Genomic DNA, 21,542 nt, shown 5'->3' on the forward strand with positions numbered 1-21,542 from the left:
CAGTGGGAAACTGGGGGCTAACTTTCAGAGATGACAGTGGAGTTTTTTCTGATAACTGCTCTGAAGCTCACCTGGTTCCTTGGTTTCAACATTCAGCACCTGGGAGCTGGACAGCAACAGCCTTTGGAGAAGAACTGGGTAAGTTAGGATTTCTATCAATCAACCGAAAGAGAAAACCAGAAAGGGAAGGAAAATATTTTCTTTTATTCCTGGAGGCTCTTGAAGTCACAAGTGAATGGATTCAGGGGCTTCCTCAGGTTCTTCCACTGGAAACAGTCACTCTGTCTAGCACTCTATCTCCTTACGTGGACCAGCAGCAGCAGCATCAGCAGGGAGCTTGCCAGAAACAGAATCTGAGGCCCCACCATACACTAACTGAATCAGAGTCTTCATCTTAACAAGATTCTTGGGTGATTCGCATGCACATTAAGTTGGAGAAGCATTTCTCTGTTCCTCTCCTAAAATAGTGTTCTTCAAACTTTTGAATGTAATACATAGTAAAAAATAAAATCATATATTACACCATGTCTACACACACACACTTCTAATTTAAGTAGAAGTTTCATAAAACAACATGTATTCTTAATGCATGATTCACTTCAACATTTTCTATTCAATTTATTTTAATTTAAAAAATGCTGGTCATGACCTACTATCTGATGCCATGGACCTGCTAATAGGCTGCAATTTGTGGTTTGAAAAATACTAAGCTGTACTATTTATTCTTTCTGTTTGGGGTTTTGGTTGCATATGTGTGTATCTTATCTCTTCTACTAGACTGTGAACTCCTTGAGGGCGAGGTTCAGATATATTTTATCATTGAAAATATGGGTCAGAAGTTAACAGAGGGTTTCTTGCGTAGTAGCAACACAATATTCAAGAAGTGAATCAATCAATGAAGGCATACATGGATGGCAGCCAGGGATTGGTGGCATGCGGGGGGAAGAAGGGAGAGAAGCTTGGAATGTAGCAAAGGACTAAACCAAGAAAATTTTTACCAAAACTTTAATTCTCTGAAGACATATCAATGGACTAAGGGCAGAAAAAGTTAGTTCTAGAACAATCACGTGTTCTAAGTGTTCCACTGTCAGCCAGAACCTTATTTTCCAATAGAGTTCACCTCTATTGCTTTGCAAAATTCCAAACTTTGGGGACTAGAATATGAAGGAAAGCAGCTGAACACCTAACATGGATTATCAGAGGAAGACAAGAAATGGAGAGATGATAAAAACAAGTTAGTGCACATGTGACATGAAAAGAATACAGCTTCTTATAATCTTTTCATCCTGGGACAAGGGCCACTGATGAAGGGGAAGAAAGAACTAGGACTAATTACTTGGATTGAGGCAAAGGTATTTGGCAATTATATGTTTCCAAAATTCAGAATGGCTTCTTTTGGAGGAACTAATTTCCCTGCCACAGGAAATATACCACAAAGAATGCAAAAGCACTTATTGGTGTGAATCCCAACCAATAGAACTGTAGAGTAGAGAGTATTACGATTCATTTAACATAAATAAAATCATAACCTAAAGTGTGATTATTAGAATCACAGTATTTCATATTGCAAAGAGGTTTCAAATGTCCACTAGTTCAACTCCTCATTTTAAAAGAATCTGTGGAAATTATCACAGATTCCCTCATCACAGGGCCCACAAGCAAGCAATAGCTCTAGGATTTGCTCTCAGGCTTTCAGACTGTTACTATTATATTTTACATGGACTGCCTGTTATATTTTACATCGAAATGCTATGGACAACTCAGTTAGGAATCCCTATTTCAGTGTAAAGAAGACTGATGAACTGCCTCAGAAGGCTGGGAATGGATAAATTTATTGAGTATCTACTATGGACTAGGCACTGCAGCAGCTGTGTTGCATGCTTTATTTCATAAAAAATTTATGAAGTAGGATTTTTTCATCTCCATTTTACAAATGAGGAAAGGGAGGCTCAGAGAACGTAAATAACTTGTCCAAGATTTTAAGGCTAGAAAGCTCCAGAGCAAGTTTTCAACAAGGCCTCTTTGACTCCAAAGCCCATACTCTTTCTCTTTCTTATGCTTTGCTTCCTAGCCATGGAAGATTTCAAGGAAAAACTGGCTCAAAGATGGAGGTACAGAATCTTGATTCGTGCAGAGGATTGAAATAGCTGATTTGATAAGTACCCCCTTGTGCTGAGATCCTGGGATGCTTTGAAGGGTTGTTCACATCAAGGTGGAAATAGTATTAAGTACTTGGAGTACCCCTTGCTGTGCAGAATCCACAAACTGACTCAGTGGTGGCCCATTACACTTGAAAGTTTATGCTGCTGTTGAAAGCTGCATTGGCTGTAGCTCAGAAGTAAATTTTGCATCAGGAGAATTTCACTCCTGTGAACATTAGGGTTCTTTTGTTTGTAAGAGTAACAGACACCAACCTAAGCTAGTTTTGGGGGTGGGGAAGGAAATTGATTTTAAAGAATCAAGAGAATCAAACATGGAAAATAATGAAGCAAGGCCTCTGGAAGGGCCTGGAAGGTGGGTTGGAATCCTGCCAGATCTCATATATTCTTTCTCTCTCTTTGTATCTCATTTTCATCTCACTGTTTTGCTATGCTTCTAATTCTTTCCTCTCTTGCCACAGAAGACTTCTCTGCTTCTCTGCTCCTGGGCAGATAATGCATATCCCATGCATTTCACATGCATTTCTTAACTTGTTCTTTCTGGGCTCCAAGTCTTTTTATCAGGAGAAGGTATCTCATTCGTCAAATGCCCACCCCAGACCATCAGAAAGAACCAGACAGGTATAGTCACAGTACCAACAAAGCTGCTAGGAGCTCAGCCCTGTGAATTAGATATAAAGTAGGGAAGGTGGGTTGGGGTAAGTCCCAAAAAGATTGCAGAAATGTGGCTACTATACTCCTTAACATGAGCAATCTGATGCTTTAGAAGTGGGGCTGGGGATCTCAGTATACACACACTAGATTGTACGTAGGAGATTGCCAGGGGTCATGAGGATTGATGTTACAGCTGGTTTAAAACCTTAATGTGCAGTGGAGCCCCTTTTAAAGATCCCTGCCACCCATGATCTGTGCAGATGGACCAGAACTAATGGGAACTAATGAATGTCCCAGGCACACTTATCTGAAGATTCATTCTGTGACTGCTTTCCTGGAAAGAACACTGAATCTGGATTCAGAAAGCCTGAACTGAAACCTTGGCTCTGCCCTTACATGTTGTGCAATTTGGGGCAAGTTACCTCACCTCATGAAAATCGGAGGCTAATAAGCATGCCCTGCCTACCTGAGAAAGCTGTTTCAAGAAGCAAATGAGATAATGTCTGTGAAGCTAGCACTTTTTTAAATCTAAAGCACTGAGCAAATGTAAGAGATTATTAGTAATGCAAGAAATAACAAGAAGCCAATGAGTTGTAACACGTAGGTTACCTTTGCAAATATCTTTCCACCATGCTCCTTGGAGTAGAAAAAATCATGCTGTGAGAAATATAATGAATGTGAAGTGTGTTTATTCTATTTTTATGAGGCATGGTTGGGTGAAAAAGACCAGTGCAGCTCAAAAGTGAAGGATTGCAAGTGCACAGTTTTTAAGAAAGAACTAGTGCTTTCAGTATTAGTAGTAATGGTAGAAGCAGAAGTAGTACCAGCAATACAGTAATAACAATAATAAGCATATGGTTGCCATGTTCCAGGCACTGGGCTAAATGCTTTCCATGTAGTTGCTCATTAAACTCATATAACCTTCTCAGCTGGGTTCCATTATTGTCTCTGTTTTGAAGATGGGGAAACTGCAGCCGAGCAAGTTAATAATCTACCCACACTCTCAAAGATGACAAGTGGTAGAGTCTAGATTAAAACCCAGTTTACTTCAACCCAAAGTTAAAGTATTAACCAACGCACTAGTCTGTATTTTATATCCTTAGAAGAAACCTGTGGTAAACGCTAAGTTTTGGTGTTGAAGAAAGTGTTACATAAAGGAAAGCATCTAACAATTGTAGGGGAGGAAGACAAATCCTCTATCCTCTAGGTCCTTCTGGCTGGGCTACAAATTAAATTGACATGAGACAGAATAACAGGAGACTATGTAACAAAGCTTTATAACATGTATACATGGGAGAGACTCAGGAAAACTGAGCCACTGACCAAAATGGCGGAGGCTGTTACCTTAAATACTGTCTTCAGCTAAAGACAAAGGAGGACTGAGGGGAGTTAGTTCTGGGAGATTACCTGAAAAGGAGAGTAAACAAGAGTAAGGTTATTATGCAGATTTAAGTCGTTCCTTCCGCATTGACAAGAGTTTTCTAGAGATAAGGTCATCCCCCCTTCTTTCTAGTACAGAGAGGGAGACACCATTACAGATGGAGATTTCCCTTACAAATGTAAATGTCTCTTACAAAGGGTAAATTCTACTTTTCAGAGCTTCTCCCCGGTCTGTAGTTTCTTTAAAGTAACCAGCCCAAAATAATCCTTTTGCCAAAGAGACACATTTTGGGGTGGCCAATTCTGATCCCCCACACAATCAAAATTATTCAATTGTGAATCCACATATATTTCTGATGCATGATATTTTTCCATTGAATATGGATGATCTCTAAACAAAACTTAACTAATTTAATCAATACGCATCTATTAAAATGGCTTAAAAAATGAAAATATCAATTATTGGTGAAGATGGTGAGTAACAAGAACACTCATTTCTTGCTAATGGAAATACAAAATGATACAGCCACTTGGAAGACAGTTTGGCAGCTCCTTAAAAACTAAACATAGTCTTCCCATGCAAACAAGAAATTGCACTCTTAGGTATTTACCCAAGTGATCTGAAAACATCTCCACACAAAAACCTGTAAGCAAATTTTTTTGTTTTTTGGGGGTTTTTTTTTAAAGATTGGCACCTGAGCTAACAACTGTTGCCAATCTTCTTCTTTTTTTTTTTTTCGTTTCTGCTTTTTCTCCCCAAATCCCCACAGTACATAGTTGTTTATTTTAGTTGTGGGTCCTTCTAGTTGTGGTATGCAGTAGGACACTGCCTCAGCATGGCCTGATGACTGGTGCCATGTCCGTGCCCAGGATCCAAACCAGCGAAACCCTGGGCCTCTGCAGCAGAGTGTGTGAACTTAACCACTTGGCCACGGAGCTGGCCCCTAAGCAAATGTTTATCACAGCTTTATTCATCCCCCAAAACTGGAAGTAACCAAGATATCCTTCAATAAGTAAATGGATAAACAAGCTGTAGTATAGCCATACAATATATACAATTCAACAGTATTCAGCAATCAAAAAGAATGAGCTATCAAGCTATGCAAAGACATGGATGAACCTTAAAGGCATATTGATAAGTGAAAGAAGCTAGTTTGAAAGGGCCGCATACTATAAGATTCCATTTATGTAACTTTCTGGAAAAGGGAAAACTATAGAGACAGTAAACAGATCAGTGGTTGCCAGGGGCTTCAGTGCGGGGTAGGGAGTAGGAAGAAAGATTGAATAGTGAAGCACAGGGGATTTTTTAGGGTGGTGAAAACTAAATTGTAGGCTACTGTAATGGCAGGTAAATGACACTATGCATTTGTCAAAACCCACAGAACATTACAGCACCTTAATGTATGCAAATTTAAAAAATCATTTAGGAGGCCAGGTGATCCCAGGAAGGAATGCAGACTGTGACAAAAGACTCTAACTGTATTCCAAATGTATGAAACACCCTCACTAAAGGAAGGGGAGGAAAAAGGCGCTGACTTAAGTAACTAGAAATGAGTGGAGTCTATAAGACTAAAGGCAAAAGGAACTGTACATAAGCACTGTACTCTAGTTGATAAAGTAGTTTCTCATGGGGGCGCATGTTAACAATTTTGAAAACACTATATATGTGTACTGGAATTGAAAAATTACAGAAATAAATGGTAGGTGGTGGGGGTCAGGCTTCTCACTCTTGGAGTGGGAGGTTTCAGATACGCAATGGGAGGATGCTACAATGATCCATGTAGTAATGGATTAGTTGCAGATATCAGTATGTACTCATGTTTAGATTAATACAGATACAGATGGATACATATAGAAATAATTATAATATATGTGAACATACATAGGTTAGTATACACACATATATTTCCTTGCTCTGTCGTCTGAAAAGGCCTAAAAGCAATGACACCCCATGAACAATGAGTACACCTAGCCCCCAGATCTTAGTTTCTAATGCCATTCTCTAATAAAAGGAACCAGAACTCCTTGGAGAAATGGCTGATTCTAGAACTGTGGCATGAAATGTACAAAATGATCCTGAAGCATCTTGTAGTGCCAAAAAGAAAGGAATTGCTCAAAATGCACACAATACACACACACACACACGCACAACATTGAGGGTATGTTAAATGGACAACAGCACCAACTAAAAGAGCTCCTAATAGCCAAAGCTGGAAGAATTTGAATAACAAATTAAATAAAGTAACATTAGATTAAACCCAAAGTGTAAAATACTCATGTCACTGATATAAATAAATGATTGAATAAATAAATGAGGGATAAGAGACAAATCTCCCATATAGAAGAATTCCAAATAATTTATATAGATACGCCCCCTCAAGGAGACGAAGCATAACTCTCCATCCCCTAAGTGTGGGCTGGGTGTAGTCACTTCCTTCCAAAAAGCCCAGTATGTAAATAGGGAAAAAGAGGACCTTTACCTGGAGAAAGTTGAAAAAAAACCCTCCCTCAGCCAGATGACCGAGGTTAACATCAACACCAACATCATGTTGATAGTACGTACTCTTGATACGACGTGATAAGAACACATCATATGATCTTTCTCCCTATAACCCATAAGAACCCACAACCACAGTCTAATCATGATGAAATTATTGAATAAATCTCAGGTAACGGCTATGCTACAAAATACCTGAGCAGTGCTCCTTAAGACTATCAAAATCATGGAAAACAGAGAGTGTGAGGAGCTGTCACAGCAAAGAGGCACCTAAGGAGACATGGCAACTAAATGTAATGTAGTATCCTAATCGAATGTTGGAACAGAAAAAAGACATTACATTAAAAACTAAGATATCTGAATAAAATGGGCTTTAGTTACCAATAATGTATCAATATTGGCTCATTAATTTTGACAAATGTACCATACTTATTTAAGATGTTAATAGTAGGAGAAAGTGGGTATGAGGTAAACAGGGAATCTCTTTACTAGCATGGTTATTTTTCTGTAAATCTAAAACCATTCTAAAATAAAAAGTTTATTTTTAAAAATGTAAAAACAATATAACAATTTCCTGTAAAGCCCCAGGAGATATGCTACAGGGAATACACAGTATTCTTTCCTCAAATAATAAGATATTTAAAGCAAAAAAAAAAAATGAAAACAAAACTTAACTAATTTAGACTTGTCAACGAGAAAAAAAAATAACAGTTAATTTTCCAGACAGGTCAACGTTCCCATTTGAAATCATTAGAAGCTTCATGTTGTGGTGAGGAAGAATTTTCCTCCTCATTTTTCTGCTTGCTAGACCTGTTCTGTTCATATTTAACGGCTATTTAGACATCTCAAAGATAATATTGATCTATAGCTTAAAGTGAAATTGATTATTCAGCACGCCACTATTAAAATGTCTCTTCATAGCCTAGGCATTTGCCTCAGTGCACATGAATGCTATTTTGTCAACAGCACGTATTCAGTGGCTATTAGATTTGATCTTAACTAAACAGGTAAAGTCAAACTTCACGAAGAGAGTTCGATTTAGGTTTAGAAACCAATAACAAAAGGCAAGTGTGAATGTAAAAAACCACATGCCAACTCACTTCTGGGAAGAAAAATAGAGGGAATCCTTAAAAAAAAATGACTGTTTTCTATCATCTAGAGATTAGTTAGTAGAGAAAAATGTGTGTATGGTAACTGCAGCCATTTGAACTAAGTAAAACAATTAGAAGGTGATTCAAATCCTAATTTTCATCCATTTTCCTCATCTATTCATTGGCTTATTGGAAGAGAGGAGAGCAAAATGAAGACTGCCAAGCAGTTCAGAATGACTAAGGAAAGGATTCTGCATTCTATTATTCACACACACTACAGCAAACCAGGCAGAATTGAACTATTCTTTTGGACTTCAAAAGCTGTATAATTTTTCCACCAATACTTTCTCGGTACAGTATTTTCTTTGGAAAGCATGTTTTATGTGAGTTCTTTTTGCTGTTGTTGTAGTTTTTGAGTAGCACAAATATTACTTCAATGCAAGATATTTGTTTTCCCAGAAAATGTGTCCGGAATAAAAATTTGACATCCAGCATACCAATGGTAGCAAACTTTTTTTAGCACTCTGAAATCTCATGAGGTTAAATTACATTTGTATGATTTGAGTTTTGTGAATTTAGCAAACCTAATTAATGGTTAGAAAATATTGAAGTAAGATATCATAAAATATGAGCCAGCAATTCCACTCCTGGGTATATACCCTTAACTTGTACAGAAATGTCCATACTGGCACTATTCACAATAGCCAAAGGTGGAAACAACCCAAATGTTCATCAGTTAATCAATAGATAAACAAACTGTGGTATAGCCTTACAGTGGAATATTTATTCAGCCGTAAAACGAATGACACGCTACAACATGGATGAACCTTGAAAGCATAATGCTAAGTGAAAGAAGCCAGACACAAAAGGTCCCATATTATATGATCCCATTTATATGAAATATCTAGTATAGGCAAATTCACAGAGACAAAAGGCAGACTGTGGTTTTGAGGGACTAGGAGAAGTGGGGAATGGGAAGTGACATCTTCCTGTGGGGTGATGAAAACGTTCTGGAACTAGGTAGTGAGGATTATTGCACAACACTGAATGAACTCAAAGCCATTGAATTGTATACTTTAAAATAGTTGAAGTGGTGACTTTCATATTATGTGAATTTTACATCCTTTAAAAAAATACATATATGTAAGTATATCATGAGAACACATGTTGGGAAGCACTTGTTCACTGAAACCCTAGGCTGGTATAATTTTAACTACACACAGCATTCATGTGGAAGGTAGGAGGGAATTAGCAAACAGGATGTATAGATACTTTCCGGGCAAAAGAACATCTAGAAAAAGAGCTGCTATTTCCAGGGGAATTGACTCCCTATTGACACTCTGCCTATATGTTCTTTGCTACCTAAAACATCAAAAGTAGACACAAAAACCAACCTCCCATTGGGCAGATGAGCAGACGGAATTGAGGTGGTCTGCCAGGCCAGGAAGAGGCTACAGTGGGTCGGACCCTAGTCACGGACCATGTGTGGCATCTGAGAAGGGCATCCAGAGTATCCATTGTGGTCTGCAAAGCCAAGTGCACATCTGGCCAGACCGTAGACAAGGTTGCTTAGCAGACCCAAGACATGGAACCTTGACTGAAGGGGGAGTGGATAGGTAGCTGACCGGTGAAGAAGCATCAGCTTGAGAAAGGATGCAGGGTATAAACAAGGAAATCAAGAAGGAAGTCAAGTGGAAGCAGCATTTGCCAAACACCTTGTGTCTCAGGTTTCCTTTTTGGGTGTAGTAGGACCTCTCTTCTTATCTCTTGAGGCATTAGCATTTCATGAGTCACAGCAAGGCAGAGAGGAGGTAAAGCCAGTGCTTGTTCACAGAGGTACAACATCAACGCTAACTATAAAAGCCGTTTCCGTTTGCTTAGTGCTGACTATGGGCCAGGCCTCAGCTAAGAGCATCACAAGAATTATCTCATTTAATACTCTCAATTACCCCTCAATTACTCCTCAAGGCAAGTATTATCCTTATTTGATGACAACTTGAGAACACTGAGGCTTGGAGAGGTCAAGGAACCCTCTCAAGTTCTCACACCTAGCTAGTGGCCAAACTGGTGTTAGAAAGCTGGAAGGTGACCACAGTGCCTGCTCTTGTAATCACAGGATGTCTTCAATTACAGCCATACTAGCAGGAAGAGTTCAGGGTCAAGCTGGTGGGCCCTTGACCTATAATAATCCGACTCTGAGGAAATATGAAAGGGATTTTGAAAGGCTCGGTAGCTAACCAGCGAAGACAGCACGAAAACCAGGATGTTAGTAAGTGTGAAGCAAGAGAGAAGGAGCTACCAAAAATAGACTTACATGCTTTATTGCAATGATCTATTTACACAGCTCTTGCCCCCACTAAACTGAGAGCTCCTAACAGGCAGAAATCCTGAGTTTTTCACCCCAGTGCTTAGTACAGTGTCTGGTATACAATAAACCTTTAATAAACATTTTTTAAATAAATAAACCTGTACTGCTGGTATAGTGACTGATAAGAATAATAATAGTTAGGCAGGCCCGGTGGCACAGCAGTTAAGTACACACTTTCTGCTTCGGCAGCCCAGGGTTCGCCAGTTCAGATCCCAGGTGCGGACATGGCACTGCTTGGCAAGCCATGCTGTGGCAGGCGTCCCACATGTAAAGCAGAGGAAGATGGGCATGGATGTTAGCTCAGGGCCAGTTTTCCTCAGCAAAAAGAGGAGGATTAGCAGCAGTTGTTAGCTCATGGCTAATCTTCCTCAAAAAAAAGAAAGAAGAAGAAGAGTTGCTCCCATTTATTGAGAATTTAACTTGTGCTTAGAAATGTGCACTTTATAAAGCTTATATCTCATTTCCACCTCACAAGAAGTGAGGTAACCAATATTACCCCATATTACAGGCAAAAAAACTGAGACTCAAATAACTCTCCCAAATTCAACAATTTCGTAAAAAGTGAACGGGGTTTCAAACCCTAATCTCTATGACTCCACATCCAAGGTGATTTAACCCCTTCTCTCTATTTTCTATAATAGATTATCCATCCTTTAGTGAGGAGGGATTGGTGATTATGCACTTTTTGGAAAAGGGAAAATGAAAATTACATTGTAATGTCAGGTTTCAAAAAAACCAGAATGCAAAATTATGCACGTGGTTTGATTACAACTGTGAAAAATTACAACACATACAAAAGAATCAGCAGGAAGCCTGGATAATGAAACAGTCATATAAGAACGGTGAGAAGATGGATAGTTTTTTAACATTTTGCTTAATTTTGCCATAACATTATTTTAAGAATAAATAAGACTTGAAGAACATATAAGTGTAATAAAACAAATTATTATGTGCCCACAAACTGATTGCTTTAGGCAGAATCATTGCTTTTGAGCCCTGGATTGTAGATCCAGGATAATTATACGATATCTTGGGTACCATATTTTCCTAAAGATGTGGCAAACTGTATGAAACAGAAATTTGGAGTCTTCCTGAATTCTCCAGTTAAGATTAAAATCTTGAAAATATGATCCACTATTCTCCTCAGTGGAACATTTAAAAATATCACTTGCTGTAAATGTAACTTCAGACCAGTTTCTTCTTTCATATAATCTATGAAATATTCTCTGACTCCATGTATATTGAGTTTTATTACTCCTAAAAACGTCAACTCCGCCATCCATCTTTCATCCTGGGGCCAGTTATCTTTTTAAAAGCCAGGTCAGTGAATAGTGCTTCCCTCCTGAAAAACCTCCCCATTAAATAGAGAATGGTGAGAACTCCAGGCCCTAATCTCTATTCCCCCCTACCACCCTCTACAGACCACATGCTCTACTCACAATTTGCCATTCACATCCATGATTTCATGCCTATCTTGTAATATTGCCTTGCCTCACTTATCAAATCTTTACTCATTCCTCAAGACTTAACAGTACTGCTTCTCTTATACCTTTAATATAACATCATACTTCCTGGTTTAAATGACTCAAGGTGTTGTGACCCTAACACATAATATTTGTATCTCTCTAGCTTACTACATTCCGTCTTTTGTGATATAATAATAGTAGACAAGATTTACCAAGTATATTGATTATGCATTTTACATGTATTAGCTCATTTAAAATAAGAATGTGGGGCCAGCCTGGTGGCATGGTGGTTAAGTTGGCGTGCTCCACTTTGGCATCCAGGATCTGTGGGTTTGGATCCCGGGCATGGACCTACACATGGCTCACCAAGCTGTGCTGTGGTGGAGTCCCACATACAAAATAGAGGAAGATTGGCACAGATGTTAGCTCAGGGCCACTCTTCCTCAAGCAAAAAGAGGAAGATTGGCAACAGGTATTAGCTCAGGGCCAATCTTCCTCACAAAAAAAATAAAAATAAAGTAAAATAAAATAAGACTAGGAGCTATGAACTATTTAGCACCACTTAAGAAAAAGGGAACCAGAGGCCTGGGATGATGAAGTAAATGCCTCGTCCAAGATTATAGTGGATGAGCATCAGAGATAAGCTTCGAACTCATGTGTGCCTGAGCCAGAAACCTGTGCTCTTAACTACTACATTTCAAAACTCCGCTCCAAATTTCCAGTCGTCTGCCTGGGAAATTAATTGGAGGCAAACGGTTTGGATGGCAGAAACATACGCATTTGATGTCTATGTCAAGTACTTAGCTCCCGTGCCATGCTGAGCCTGAGGCAAAAGGAAAAACCAGTAATAGTGATCCCGTCCTTACCTAAAAGCTGGTATTTTTTCACTGTAGACTTGCTTGCATTTATTTTGATTTTTTAAAATATTACATAAAGTATTATTTATCTTGAATCCTGAGTTTTTTGGCATCCTTTTACATTTTGTACCTGACGTGAGTGCCTAACTTGCCCTAACTCACCCTAGTCCTGCCCCTGCTTAACACATGTCTGATACATAGGGGGTGCTCAAAACTTACCAGCTTGTATGTTATTGTGTTTAATTTACATATCAGTCTTTTCCACGGAGAACTCAAACTCCTTAAAGGCAGTACTGTAAATGATCTTTTTGTAATCCTGCTTACCCCCACACTGTATCTTTTCACAGTTAGATCCCCCCAAAATGTGGTTTTTTGAGAAAATGTTCCCTCTCTCACTTTCAACTATGGTAGAGTCATATTTCACAGTGCCCGTTAGAAGGCAACCATTCATAGTGAAAAACTTACAATCTGACTATAGTTTTAATTTTCCATCAGCTGCCAAATCAAATGGAACACAACCAAAAAGTCAAAGTAAAAATTAAAGCTCAACTTTGTTTCCTCTCAATTCCACCCCAAAATTCTTCATTGAAAGTTTTGAAGAACTATTTTTAGTTTCTTTCAAGGATGCCTTATATCACTATAAGTAATCCTCCAAAGACAGCAAGGGGACTCCTGCCGTTAATGAGTCATGATACTTTGTGTGGTTGGAAAATAAAGGCCAAGGATTCATTTCAAGGTTTTGAAAAATAATTATCTTTCTTTCTGTAATCTTTGTGTTGGCTTAGCTATTTGGCCAACTGAAGATGCTCTGCAGTGTAAAGGAGTTGTTAATTCAGGAGGCCATTGGTTTACATTCTAGCTCCATCCTTTACTAGCTGCATGGTATTTCCAAGTAATAAAACCTCTCCAAACCACACCTGAAAAATGCACATAATAATAATGCCTACATCAAGGGATCGTGATAAGTTTCTCATGAGAAAATGCTGCATCTAGCATATAGTAATTGCTCAATAAATATTAACTCTTATTTTTCATTTAGTACACATATAGAGAACTACTATATGCTAAGTATTGAGCCCAGAATCAGGAATACAGGCTAGACCAAGCACACAATCAGTGGTTGTTAAATTAAGCTGCGTTCATTTAGCATCTACTGTACAAGGCACTCTAATAGACATTGTAGGAGAACAAAGAGGAATAAGAGAAAGCACCAGCCTTCAAGACATTAGTCTAGAAATCCTATTCATTCAAAAAACAAAAAAGGAAAGCCTACTAATAATTAAAGTAAAGAAAATTATAAATAAATGTGAGTTTGTTAAGGATATGCCAAATTATGTAATGTTATTGCCAATTCAGAATAAGAAAGCCTGGAGGAAAAATTTTGCATCTTTGCTCAATTACATGAAACAAGTAGTTTATTTCAGGAAAATATAGGGAAAAAAACTACATTAGACTGAAAGAAGATGTACGTTCTGGCCACAATCTACACTAGTAATGATAGCGTGATGAAGTCATTTCATCTTACTCCTTTAAAATGGGGTCGTTCAGAGTATTAGGTGGAATAATCTTTGTCCATTTGTCAGTTTAGGTAATCTGGGAAGCAGAGGCATGACAGAATGAGAAACACAAGAGATTTATTGGCGGAAATGCCTGTGAACTGTTAAGGGATGAACTTGTTCCCCTAAAATTCACATGTTGAAGACTTAACCCTCAGTACCTCAGAACTTAACTTCATTTGGAGATACAGTCTTTAAAGAGATAATTAACTTAAAATGAAGTCATTAGATGGGCCCAAACTAATATGACTAATGTCCTTATAAAAAGAGATTAGGACACAGACATATACAGAGGGAAGGCCACGTGAGGACACAACAAGAAGCCCGCTATCTACAAGCCAGGGAGAGACACCTCAGAGGAAACCAATCCTGCCGACGCCTTGATCTCAGACTTCTGGCCTCTAGAATTGTGAGAAAACAAATTTCTGTTGTTGAATCTGCCCAGGTTGTAGTACTCTATTATGCGAATCCTGCAAACTCATACAGAGGATGAAGTAAAGAGGGAGCACGACTATTCAAGGAAAGTCTTCAGACCACACTGGCAGGTTCAACACCCATGAAAGGAGAGAGAGAAGAAAGGAGACCCAGGTAGAAAGAGCCTCATCCTACAGTGCAGCTCTGAGAAAGTCTCAGCCAGACTAAAGGGGGTCCAGGAGGGTGGACTGTCTGTTAGAGAAGTACCCCATCGGGCAGGAATGTCCTGGTTCTACCTCTGTGTGCAGATCCCAAAGGTGTAACAGGTGAAAGTCACCAGCTTATTACCCTCCCTGCAGGAGGTTCTCTCCTGAAGGGAGATCTGAATGTCATGCCTCCATGACAGCCACAGTGAGCATATTTTTAAAATGCTAAAGAAAGTTGCAATTACTATGGATATTATAATTCCCCTTGATACCGCTGCTGCTTCTGTTGCTACTACTCCTACTACTTTCACTAAATTCTTTAGTAAAAGAATTTGTTCTTTTACTAAATGGAGGAGAAGAAGGAGGAGGCCTCTACTGGCATAGACTCCAGAGGACCCCAGAACCTCAATCCCCACACAGGTGCTAGAATGTAGCCCACTGCTTTATAAAGATATAACATGAGGTGTCTTCTCCATCCAGGATACTTCCATAACTGGCCTACCACAATGCTCAATATTTCACCATTAGAAATTCATCTATGTGGTTTGAGATGTGTGTCTCTAGTAATCTCTAATTAACCCAGATCCATTAACATCAAACCTGTGTTCTTAATCACCATGCTATACTGGCTCTAGGGAAAAAATTCCCCATGGGAGAAAGAGGGAAAGGATACATGAATGGGAGCATATATACTTATTATTTTTGTATTATAGTCATTAAAGTTTACAGTCATTAAAGAACAAAAAGTCTTCTTGGCTAGTAAAAATATACAGACAATAAAATGGAAAATATTAGGGTCCACAAACTTTAAAAGTGTAAGAAACATTAGTGTAGTACAACCCAGATCTGAATTTTTAACTCCTCCTACAAGCTCAGAAATCAGGCCCCTGGTTAGCTGCCTTCCTTTGACTCCCTCCCTCCGGTTACAAAAAACTTATTATTATTTTAGCACTATCTTTTTCTTGCCGGAAAGGGTAGTCTGGTTAGTCAAATATACTTTGATTAATAGAGAGTTTAAATATATCTTGTATACAGTCAACTAATTTTCAAATATTTTAGGTAAAACAAAGTAAACTTCCCACAAGAGCTTTATAATATACAATTTAATTTTTGTCTTCTGATTCAGTAGGCTCCCATATGAAGAACTGCAAAGAGAAAGCAGGAAAGAATTAACACTCATTGGGAAACACCTTTGTGTAAGAATCTGTACAAGGTACTCCTACTTATTATCTCATTGACATGTCAGAGCAATGCAATGAAATAAGCATGCCCATTTTTTGCATAATGAAATTGAATCTTGGAGAGATAAATGTTAGACTCAGAACTTCATAGCTAGAGAGGGATAGAACCAAGAGATTTGAACTAAGTTGAGTCTGATTTTTATTGGTCAGGAAATATGTTTGGCTGGTAGTAATACAGACAGTGACTAAAAAATTTTTTTAAAGAGTAGCAGTTTACTCACATGGAAAAAAGTCAAGAAGTAAGCTGCACAGTGCTGGTATAGCAGATTCAGGAAGTCATTACGGGCCCAGGATCCTTCTATCTTTCTGTTCAGCTGTCTATACCACTAGTTTCAGCTTTAAGAACACAAATGGATGCAAGAGTTCTAGCCATCACATTTATATTCCAGGGAGGGAAAGAAAAAAAAGAGCAATGTATAAAAAAGGTAAACTTCTCAAGTGAGTCAATATCTTTTAAGATATTTTCTCAAAAGCTCCATTTATGAACTTCCACTTGCTTTGTCTGCCTCCAGCTACAAAGAAGGGCACTTTGCTGCCAGAATCAAACTGGAGAAAGAAAGGGAGAATGGACATAATGTAGTCTTCCCTAGATGCATAGTCCACGCCATTTCCCCTTTGCCATGCTGCTAAAGGATCAAGAATGTAGGATGAGCTAAAACAATGATTTTCAACTGGTGGGCGTGCCTCCTTAATTGAGAATTGTGTTCTCAGTGAAGTTCTGTTTCTTATAGGAGTAAATTGTAATCTTTAGCTGTTTGGTAGGAAGACAAAAGATATCTATGAGACATTTTGAGCTGAAATTCAAGTGACCTTGTTGTGTGAAAAAGTAACCTAAAACTTAAACTTGAACAATCTCCAAATCCTTTAATTGAGTAGGCAGCCAAGGAGGTTTTGGGAATATGTCTAGGAAAATAATTGAGACTAGAATTGTTTCACTTTATAAATTAAAATATTTAAATAATCTCATTTGTGGCAACCTAAAGTTCCTCACTAGGAATAGGAAAGTGGATTTATTCTCTAACTTTAAAATCAGATAACCCAAGTTAGTTACACAAATGTAAAGTTTACACATACAGTGATGCATCCCTTAACGACAGGGATACGTTCTGAGAAATGCATCCTTAGGTGATTTTGTCGCTGTGTGAACATCACAGACTGCACTTACACAAACTAAATAGTATAGCCTACTACACACCTAGGCTATATGGTACTAATCTTATGGGACTACCATCATATATGTAGTCTGTTATTGACTGAAATGTCATTATTCAGCACATGACTGTATCTTATGTTTCCGTAGGCTTTAGATGAAAAGGAATGGTCTTGTTAGGATCACAGTAAAAGGAATATCTGAGGTGGGAGGGTGCTTAGAGATTATCTTGATTACTTACTCTATTTGAATATTAGGCTTCTACTGTTTAGCTCTCCTTCTCTGGTTTACGTTTGTTATATGTGTAGCCATACAGCATCATTTAAACAGTCTTCTTATGTTTACGGTCTTTCCCACATTATGAATTTTGCCTTCCCAAGGCAGAGGCCAGAAGTAGGACATAGGCATGATCTAGGCTTCCTCAATCAATTGCTCTCACTTGAGACTTCTATTCAGAAGGGAGCAATGTGTGAGAATAGGTATAGAGTGGAATCCACTTTCTGGAAAGCATAAAGAAGAAACAGACAAGAGCCAGAGGCAGTAGAGACAGTGGTCCATGGGTTGTGTTCCACACATTATCCATGATGCTAGATTTAATGTCTGTGTCCAGCAATTGTGGCAGCAGAAAGGTCTTTACTGGAGACACAGAGTAATTTGGGCATTTTACTGAGGTGTATAGCCTCCGACCATCTGCCCCCCATAAAGATTCTATCTTTTAACAAATTCCTTTTCTGCCAAAAGTAGTTAGAGAGGATTCTGTTATTTGCAAACAAATATCATGGAGGACAGCTCTTACTTTACAGGTGGAGAGAGTACGGGAATTATGATTTATAACATCTGGTGATTTGATATGTAACAGGGTAAAAACAGGCATGCGTTAAGGCATCATAACCAACACACTAGCCAACATGTACCAGCAGGAGTTGAGAGAATATATGTGAATATGGAATCTTGGGTTGCTGATAAGGGGGGGTTGGAACATAAATTTGGATAAAGGGGATTTTATTATTATACAGGCTCTATCTTATGATAGACAATTGAATATCCTGGCAAAGACCCAAGGAGATGATGATAACCAGAGCCAGGATGGCTCTTAGAAGCTTAGAGAAAGCAAAGACCCAAACTAAGTGAAGAAGAAATGCCAGAATTCTCATGGCAGATGATCAAAGGAGAAATCAAAAGGCTCAAAAGAGTGAGCTTGCTTACAGAATACATATTATATAAGCCTGAAAACCCAACAGCCCACTATGTTTTGTGAGAAGATATAGAGAACATGGAGGATATTATGTTTTACAATGCAATGAGGGGTACACCAGTGAGCAGGACACCAGAATCATTGAGAAGCTCAGTGGTGATTGTCTTAGACCAGGGTGAACAGGAAATTCTGTTACAAATTGGGCTCCCTAATAGCAGTGGCGATGAAAGAACATTGACAGTAAACCCAAGCAGTGCTTAACCAATAGAATCAAGGCACAATTATCTTATTACTATTACAGTCATAGCAGCAGCCAGAGAGACCTGACCTGCAGAGAGCTATAGAAAGAGTTAAAAGAGCACAGCATCGCACAAGTCAACAGCAAAAAATCAATCTAATTGAAAAACAGGCAGAGGATCTGAATAGGTATTTTTCCAAACAAGATACACAGATGGTCAACAGGTACATGAAAAGGTGCTCAATATCACTAATCATCAGAGAAATGCAAATGAAGACCACAATGAGATATTACTTTACACCTGTCAGAATGGCTATCATTAAAAAGATAATAAATAACAAGTGTTGGTGAGGATGTGGAGAAAAGGGAACCCTCGTGCACTGTTGGTGGGACTACAAATTGGTGCAGCCACTATGAAAAACAGAATGGAGTTTCCTCGAAAAATTAAAAATAGAACTACTATATGATCCAGCAATTCCACTTCTGGATATCCACCTGAAGAAAACAAAAACACTAATTCAAAAAGATATATGCAGCATGATTTACAATAGTGAAGATACAAAAGCAACCTAAGTGTCCATTGACAGATGAATGGATAAGGACAATGTGGTATATCTATACAATGGAATATCACTCAATCATAAAAAAGAATGAAATCTTTCCATTTACGACAACATGAACGAAACTAGAGGATATTATGCTAAGTGAAATGAGTCAGATAGAGAAAGACAAATACCATATGATTTCACTTGTATATGGAATCTAAAAAACAAAACAAACAAACAAACAAAACAAGACAGCAATAGACTCATAGATACAGAGAACAAACTAGTGGTTGCTAGAGGGGAGGGAGGTGGGAATTGGGTAAAATAGGTAAAACGTATTAAGAGGTACAAACTTTCAATTATAAAATAAATAAGTCACAGAGATATAATGAGCAACACAGGGAATATATAGTCCATAATATTTTAATAACTTTGTATGGTGACAGACGGTTGCTAGACTTATCATAGTGATCATTTCATAATGGACATAAATGTCGAATCACTATGTTGTACATCTGAAACTAACATAATATTGTATGTCAACTATACTCCAATTAAAAAGATTATAAAATAAAATTTAAAAAAAGGACACACCATCCCCAGCAACAAGATAGATGGGCAGCCAACAATGGTATTGCTTAAACCATGGGTCCCCAAACTATGGCCTCCAAGCCAAATCTAGCCCATCACCTGTTTTTGTACAGCTCATGAGCTAAGAACGGTTTTTACACTTTTTAATGGCTTAAAAAAGTCCAAAGAAGAATATTTCACGATATGTAACAATTATATGATTCAAATTCAGTATCCATAGATAAAGTTTTATTGGAACACAGCCACACTTATTCATTTACGTATTGTCTGTGCCTGCTTTTGTGGTACAATGGAAGAACCCTCTACTTGTGATGGAGATCTTATTGCTCACAAAGCCTAAAATATTTACCATCTGACCCTTTACAGAGTAAGTTAGTCAACCACTGGCTCACACTATATGATCAAAAGTATATCAAAGAGACTAAGGCCCATGGTCGCAATAAAAACTAAACTTTCCCTTGCCTACTTTCAGACCCAAACCAGTTTTCAGAAAGGCATCTGTTGCTGGACAAAGCCAGGTCCCCAGGAGGAAGAACAGGGCAGCACTACAAGCATATACGGTCCTTCCCCAAAGGGACCTATCACCATTTAAGCCAGTAAACCAAGACAAGAAGAATACTCAGACATTTCAAGAACTGTCGGACACATGATATGAGATGGCACTGATATTCGGATGCCTAAAGTATCCTCCTCCTCCCTTTTTACAGTGGGGGCATATAGGGAGAGCTGAGTGACAAACGCAGTATTGGCTCAGGTCTGGCTCCCATTGAATCCACTTGGACCGTGGACCCAATCAGTGGACATTTTCCTGGTTCCTGATTGTGTAATTGGCATACGCAGACTTGGTAGTTGGGAAACCCCCCACATCGGGTCTTTGGCCTGTCACAGTGGGAAAACCCAAGTGAAAGCTTCTAAAACTAGCTAATATAGTAAATCTAAAACAATATCATATCCCCCATGGTAAGGGTAGGCATAGTAAAGATTAGGACCAGATTTAAGGGCACTTATCTAAGGGATATAGAGATAGTGCATCTCATTATTACCCCCATTTAATTCACAAGCTCAAGTTTGGCCCCTACAAAATCCATATTGATCCTAGAGAATGACAGTGGACCACAAATTCAAATAAGCATTAGCCCCAATTGCAGCTTCTGCGCCAAAAGTGGTAACCTTAATAAAGCAGATTAAGACAGACTGGAGGACATGTTATGGGGCAATTGGTCTGGTGAATACACTCTTTCCTACCCTATAAGGACAGAGGATCAGCAGAAGTTCACACCTGAGTAGAATGGCAACAGTATAAATTTGCAGTCTTGCCCTAGAGCTATGTTAACTCTTCCGCCCACTGTTGAACCTAAACCATTGAAGCGGTAAGTAAGTATATTTGAGGACTTGGTAAGAAACATATCAGACAGAGGGTGGAAGATTACACTCTGCAAAGATACAGGGTACTACCACATCAGTGAAAGGTATAGGGGACAAATAACAGACCAATTCTTTCATCTTGCACCTTCAACTACTGAGGAGGAAACAGGTTTTGGAGGCAGTATATTCTAAACCTGGTATATCAGTTAGGGTCCAATCAGGGAAGTTTAATATAAAGAATTATTAACTGGTAACAGGGGTTGGCTACTAACGGCTAAAGAGAGCTCGGAAGAATACAGGAATCACAGATATAGAAGCAGCTGCTACTCAGCTAGAGATGAGCCAAGTACCCAAGGACTTGGAAGAGGATCCATCTAGGTTGTGATTCTGATCTCACTGGAGAGGGCGTGGCTGTACCCACTGGATGGCAGAGAAGTTCATCTGAGAGATGCTGCAGGCTGGGACAGACCAACAAGAACCTGCTTCCTAGGCTTTCAAGGAAACTTGCTGGGGAAGCTGCCAGTAGGGGGTGCTGTTGGACTCACTGGGAAGACAGCTGGAGACTGGAA

The sequence above is a fragment of the Equus przewalskii genome, chromosome 13, assembly GCF_037783145.1.
Source record: "Equus przewalskii isolate Varuska chromosome 13, EquPr2, whole genome shotgun sequence".
Classification (NCBI taxonomy): Eukaryota; Metazoa; Chordata; class Mammalia; order Perissodactyla; family Equidae; genus Equus; species Equus przewalskii.